The sequence below is a fragment of the Apium graveolens genome, chromosome 9, assembly GCF_009905375.1.
Source record: "Apium graveolens cultivar Ventura chromosome 9, ASM990537v1, whole genome shotgun sequence".
Lineage (NCBI taxonomy): Eukaryota > Viridiplantae > Streptophyta > Magnoliopsida > Apiales > Apiaceae > Apium > Apium graveolens.
Window position 1 is genome coordinate 87,980,405 of NC_133655.1, and position 7,878 is coordinate 87,988,282.

Here is a 7,878-nt window from a genome sequence, read left to right on the forward strand (position 1 = left end):
GGTGGTTTCATTCTTCAGATAGTAACTCGTAAACTCAATTTTATGTTCCTCCCTCACCTTGACTAGGGCAAATGCCTTCTCAATTTCCTTCAACCAAACTTTTGCCTTAATCGGATCTACAGAACCCTTAAATTCCGGTGGATTCACTGCCTGGAAAGTCTTAAAGGTTACGTGAGTATTAATCTGCCTCTTCTGTTATTGACTCAGGTGGAATGTCTTTTGGGCCAAGATCTGAAGAATCTGGGCTACAGTTAGGTCTATGGGACCTGGTTTAGCATTCTGGTTATTGCTGTCTTGGGTGTTGTTATTGGTTTCTTCATTCTGGTTGGTAGAACGGGTATTTCTTCTAGGAGGCATTTTCTATAAAGAATCAAACAACTTGTTTAGCCTTTAAATCAAAACCCTTTTTTATGAAAAGCTTTTGTAAAACAGAAATATCTCTTTTTTGAAAACATTTTCAATCGTTGAACTAAGTAAATTGCATGCTTGTTTACAGAATGTAAACAATTAGGGAATGCTATTACAAGAGTTTATAACAGGTGTATTAAGTAGGATAAAACATGTATACTAATGTAAATGATAATGCTGGAAAATGAAAGTGATATATATATATATCAAAGTTTGGTGGTACAAGCGCGAAATATTTTATTAAAGGCAAAGGTACAACAGGCCTATCCATTATTCAGCAAGTCTGGTTTATTTATATACCCACCAAAAATCTGATAATACACATTACACACTATTATACATATATCAGTTGTCACATCATTTCTTGTCGTTTAGCTTCAAGGAAACTCTGGTCCACCAAGCCTCTCAAAATTCTCCAATACCTCTTTAGCCCACCCCATAAGAGCATCCGGGGCTGCATACTCGCAAGTAGCTCCATGAAGTCTAGCCTCAAGTATTCTTCGGGTCACTTGAATCTCATTTCGAAGTTCCTTCACATTCCTGTCAACATCTATAGTCCTTATAATACGTTGTAGCTCTTGGATCTGTGCCAACAGGGCTTCTCGTTCCAAAAGAAGAGCCTCATGCTTATAGTATGGAATAGGGTATGGAGTAAACTGAAAAGATGCACTCGCAACTGAATGTCTGGTAGAGTCAGAATCAGCAAGTGGAGGTCCTCGAATAAGTGGTATCACTCCAGGAGGTGGAATAGCTTGTAATGGTGCAACCGTCGCAATATGTATCATAGCTGACGCCGGTGGAAGAGTAGGACATGGATCAGATGACGGTCTTCTGACTGAAGGCTCCGAGTGATCAGATGATATCGAGAGAAAGGAATCTGCCATCGCTGCTATCTGAAAATCACGTTGCTAGATAAGAATCTCGAATCTCGTCACGAATTATATTAAAACCTACTATTTAGTCATACTCAACCTTTCGACATTCTATTTCTCTATTTCTTTATTCTAATCTTAACCCTCTATTCATTCCTGACAATCTAGGCTTGTGGCAGTGACTTTAAACCATAGCTCTAATACCAAACCTGTAGCGCCCTCCAAACCTGGGTCAGAAGTTTGGGGTCCACAACACACACACACACACACACCATATTTAAACCTGTTTATGAATATAATAATATATATGCAATGACCCTACTTACCATATTTCACGGATCGAAGCAGTTTAAAGTATGCCCACTAGCCACAACCTTATTTATATTATAATCATTCTGAATCCCAGTTTATTTATCTTACAACGGAAGTAAACTTTACTACAAACTATCAACATAACTAAGCCAAACATCATCTGCTAGTTTATCCCATTTCAACCTGAATACCTAGCTCGCACACTTGTCTGGGGATCCTCACTATCACCAGTTTCCTTTTTCACTGGAAAAGAATATAAACAGATTTGCAAGAGTGAACTAACTAGCTCAGCAAGTCACAATGACAACATTAAGATTAAACAATGATCAATTGAAATGATATAGGGAATCAAGTTTCTTGATAAGCAATGATTAGAATTGGACATTCACTTTTATTTTTAAAAACAAAGGTTAGGCTGCTGATCAGTCACGCACTAACCCCGAGCATGGCTCCCAACTTTGCTCTATATACTGGATCCAAGACACACATTGGCCTATTATGACCATGAATCTGGTCCGACCTCGAATCTGGTCCATATTTAAAAACAATCCAATTTTATAATAACATTATGATAAGAGATAAAATTTTAATAAGCTGAATCATAAACAACACTTATCTCAAAGCATAGGGTGATTCATTATTCCATGAAGATATAACAAGGAAATCATAAAGGTTGGGTTTTAATCAAGGAATGAATTAGAAAGCAGAAGACCCAAGGGTTCAAGAGTTACAAGAATTAGTCTTCTGTTATACAAAACATAAGGGTTGGTATTTTAAGCAATTTCGTATCAAGAATCAGTATGCGGTAGATATGTATTTGTAGCATAGTATCGTATAGGTGTGGTCCGTGTCCAAGAATTCAACAATCAATGGTTTACAAGAAATCAGGCTTGCGGCTCAAGATCAATAAGAATCAGGGTTTAGGGTTAAGTACTTCAAAGTACTTGTAATATAGAACAAGAACCAATTGGTATACTTGCAATTATATTACAAGGAAGAGCATAAACACTTGCCTTATCAATCCACTTTTACGCTACTTGCTCTCGTCAATGGATTCCCACTCACTGACCACTTGCTTTCCCTTTCTACACCTTGCTTCCTCTGTTAAATATCACATGTGCTTATCAATACTACTTCTTATCTCATTTTATTCGTTACAAGCTTCTATCTACCCTTCGTTTCACCCAAATCCGACATACGGATTGAAACTTATGAATAAAACCGCCAAACAATGCACACACAGTCATATTATACATCAATCGGATCACATCTATCACATAGCACGTAAGATATTCAATCAAAATAATTATTCAAAGAAGATTCGGGGTTAAAATAATTTTCCAGGTATTTAATACGAATTTTTGAACATTTTTCAGAATTAAAATGGGTCTCCGAATCATTTCATAATTAAATAATAGGGTTCGAACACCCGAATCTGCCTTTAAAATGATTTAGTAATAATTATCAAGCTTTTTAAAATTATTTTAAATAATATTTTAAAGCTCGAAACTATTTTTGGGAATTTTTAAATCAAAAATATTAATTAAATCTAATTATTAAATCAATTAATAATTAAATAAAATAATTAATCAATTAATATTAAATTAATCTATTAATTAAAATAATTAAAAAATAATTAAAATTAATTTATAAAATAAATTAGATTTATTCTTAAGTATAAAAATAATTGAAACAGTTTTTTGAATTTAAAATAATTAAATAAACATTTTTTCTGATTTTTAAAATAATAAAAATATAATTTTTAAAATAAAGTAAACAGCAATCCAGTTTTTGTAATAATCCTACAACATCAGTGACTTAAGTGTAAAACATATTTTAAAAATTGATTTAGAAAATTTTTGGATCAAAACCGGGTCAAACCCCGGGTCAAAATTGACCCGAATGGGTCACCCAGTTTCTGAAGAACACAACGGCCGGAAAAATACTCCGGCGAGGCTAATTTAGGCCAATTCCAGCATCGTTTGATTCCGTTCTTTATATTAACAAATTCCTGAACTCCCCAGAAACCCATTGCTGTATTCTACTCGTGCTCATAACCCCAGGGTCTGGTTTTTCGGTGAAAACGCCATTAAAACCGGCCGGGGTTCGAGCTTTTCCGGCAAGGTCCATCATAGCATTTGAACACAGGAATCATCTCATCTCAATATGATCTATAGGCTGGTACTGATCAATTGAACCCAGATTCAATAAGAATGAAATCCCCAAATTCGATTAAAAATATTCAAGAACATAAACCCTAATTCGAAGTTTCACAGAATCAAACCCCATTTTCACCATGTTATTGACCTCTATTTTTGACATATAATATACAAAATTAATCAGGAGAAAATTATCTACATGATTATGCCATCAAATCATATCAACAACATCAAGAACAAAATTTCATAATTTAATCATTAAATAATTCGAATTAAAACAATTAATAAAAAAATCTCCTTGATTTCTGCACTAAAATAGATGATTGAATCAGAAAGGTCTTTTTGAGAGCTTCGATTTGATATACGGCATGCCCGAATTAGAGTTCGATAACGCCTTCGTTTGTGAGTTTAATTTTCACGAACATAACGAATAACTAGGGTTTTCTTTGTAAATTCTATATTGTTACTGATTGATTATGATTATACGAATAAAATGAAATAAGAAAAAGGCTATTTAAATTTATAGAATATTCGTTCGTGTTAGATCGTATTGGATCGATAAATTAGTTACTTAGCCGCTAAGTAACTACAAAAATGATCTCATTTGATACCCATATTGGATAATAATCCAAACCGGGCTTTTTATAAAACACTTTATACGAAAATAATGTAATAATATCCCATCTTTCGAGAATACGAGTTTTGTTGATATATCGAACTGATTATCGTATCGAATATTTTGCGTCGGGACGCATTCGGGTCAAATCGTAATCCGGATCGAAAAAGTCAAAGCACGAAAAATGTCCGGAATTATCAGATTAGGTTAGGAAGGAGTTTTTCGAAGAGTTTCGAGTTGTAAAAACATAAAAATGGCTTAATTTGGGCGATTCCGGGCTTTATAAAAAAGTTTTGTAATTATTTCAAAAATAATTAATAAATTCATAAATTATTTTCAAATCATATAACAATCCAAAAATTAGCAGAAAAATATCACAATTATCTATATTTTGTTCTGGACATAATAAAATTAAAATACTCACATTTTATCACATATAATTATGGAAGTATCAATATCAATCAGCAAATAATTCACCTGAATTCGCATAATAAACATATAATAATCATTTCTTGATAAAATAATTATACGCGATATCCCGGATATTACAATACCTGCGATGAAGAGGTTTTCATTGATGTTGGATCATTGCATTCTTCTTCCTCTGCATCTGTACCATTCCAGTGCTTTTCATCACTGACTAATTCTTTGTCCTGATGTTTTTTCTGTCCATCTTCATTCCTTCTCAGACAAGCTTTTTTAACCTTTTCTTGTATGGACTCTTCCATTTCATTGTTAGAGTGTCCCTTTTCTTCATCATCACACAATTCATGTGTGCTTCCTTCAATCAATTGTTCCTTGCAGTATTCACTAGATACTGACTTTGTAGATTCTCCATCTTCAAGATCTTGACTGTCTCCACTAGATGACTTAACCTTATATTTGGAATTTCTTCTGAATTTAAGTGCACTACATTTATAAGACATCTCAAACATAGTTTAATCTTCTAATTTCTCAAGCTTTTCCAAAGTATAATAGTTATATGTAGTTTCTTCATTTCCAGTCAGATTTGATCCACTTGTAGAAGCTTCCGAAGTCAGTGATCCTTCAACATTTTCTTCAGGAATTATGTATTCTTCTGCTATAGGACATGTTGATTCATTTATGGTCTTGTTCTTGTTGTTCACTGTCTCATACCCATATTTGACATTTCTCTGCTTTTCCTCATCTTCATAGGTCTTCAACTTGTCATAAAGCTCATCCAATGACATTGTATTGAAATCCAATCCTTCTGTGTTGGATGACACTTTATATTTCAAATGATTGGGCAAGGTAAGAATAAACTTTCTGTTTATCTGTTTCTTTGAGTATTTCTTCCCAAGTGTACTCATTTCATCCAGAAGTTGGGTGTACCTTCCAAGCAACTGTTTGATACTTTCACCAGATAGAGATTTAAACTCTTAGTACTCAGACATCAGAAAATTTAATATGTTCTTGTGTTCAGTTCCCTCCACTATAGCTCCAATGGTTTCCCACATGTGTTTAGCACTAACACAATCCTTAATCCGATGACGCATGTTAGAATCCATTGACTCAACTAAAATTGATCAAAGACTTGCATCCAAAGAAACTAATTCCTTATCCCTATCAGTGTATTCAGACGGATCCTTTTGGATAAACTCTTGAGGAACTCTACTTTCTAAATTTGTAAGTACAAAAATGTCCTTTCTTGGTACAAACGGACCACTCTCTAAAATTCCCTTGTAATCACGGTTTACCACTGAAATAAATAGAGTGATCTTTTTCTTCCACAATTTATAGCTATTTTTACTGACATTACTAAAGGAAGGAACCTTGATGCCATTAACTGTCTAAATACTCATATTTTCCGATCTGCGAAAATTCCGCAATATAACGTCTCAAAATAGGATAAGCCAGACAGTCAATATCCACCAATACCAATCAATCAATCAATCCACAACAATCAAGAACACTACAACCACAAATCAGCCCAAATCAGATCTACACAACGAAAGCACTCCCAGACTCCATACAACCAAAATCAACAACAAATCTTTCTAATCTAACGGATCAGATCTGTATATGGATCAACAAGCTCTGATACCAATTGTTAGGTCCAAAAGGTACATATAGAGGAGGGTGAATGTATGTTTTTCATTTTCTAAGATTAATTGCAGCGAAATATCAAAACTAAAATGAAATAAACAAACAAAGAGATTTTGGGTAAATATTCTTTTTATTCAAAAGTATAAATACCCGGAGGGATTTCTTACAACTCCAAATATAATTGATTCGAAGCTACAAATATAAAATGAACCAAAGCATTAAGCTATAAATCTAGGGTTCTTCTTATAACTCTAAAAATTAAAAGCTCCTATCAAAAGGTATTAAATACAATCAAGGGAGCTTTAAATAATAAGTTTTACAAGTTTGTAAGGCTTTAAATGGTGTGGAACAAATTGGACTTGACCTCCCTTTGTCAAATCAAGCTTTTAAGAGAATGCTGAAAATCTTTTACAAGAGCTTCGCACTGTTAAAATAAAGAGATACAAATGCAATCTGCATCTATTTGGTTATATAGATTGATAGGATGGAGAGAGAAGAAGGACATGTGGCTGCACCAGGACCAAGCAATGTAATTGATACAGCTTGCACATAATTTACTCATGACCACTGGCTACACTTTAATGTTAGATATATTTGAGATGTCATGTCTAATATGATTTGTGTTTAGTTTTCAGAACATAACAACATGACATATAAGGACTTACTGAAAACAGGACTTACTGGAAGTCAGAACTTAATAAAAGACTTTCAGATAAGGAATGCGACTGATTTACAGGAGAAGATCGAGACTAAAACAATAGAAGATATGCATGGAAAGAGTTAGAGGACTGGAAGACTTGTAGAAGATATCTGATTGATATATTTTAGGAGACGGAATTATATTCCATATAAATTAGAATTTATCTTGTAACTATGTACTATATAAACACAGACTTAGGGTTTACACTATATGTGTTATCATTATCGAGAAGATTATACATTGTAACCTAGCAGCTCTTAGTGATATTTATTCATCACTGAGAGAGAACAACAGTTCATATTGTAACAGAATTTATTAAATATACTTGATCTTTGTTACATACTCGTGTTAAATCGATTTGATTGTATAAACACTGTATTCAACCCCCTTCTACGGTGTTGTGTGACCTAACAATTGGTATCAGAGCTTTTCCGTTAACACACATACAGTAAAGATCCAAACAATCATGTCTGAAGAAACACAAACCCCAACTAAGCCCACCAAAACTCAAGAAACTCAAAACACCCAAACCCACAGTCGATATGAGACTATTAGGGTTCCCATACTGAGACCTTCTGAGTATCCGATATGGAAAGTGAAGATGGCTATAATTCTGGAAGCTACAGATCTAGAATACCTTGATAGGATTAATGAAGGACCATATAAGCCTATCAAGCTCTTTGTTGCAGTTGTTGATAAACCAACAAAGTCCATACCAAAGGAGAAAGGTGATTACACAGCTAA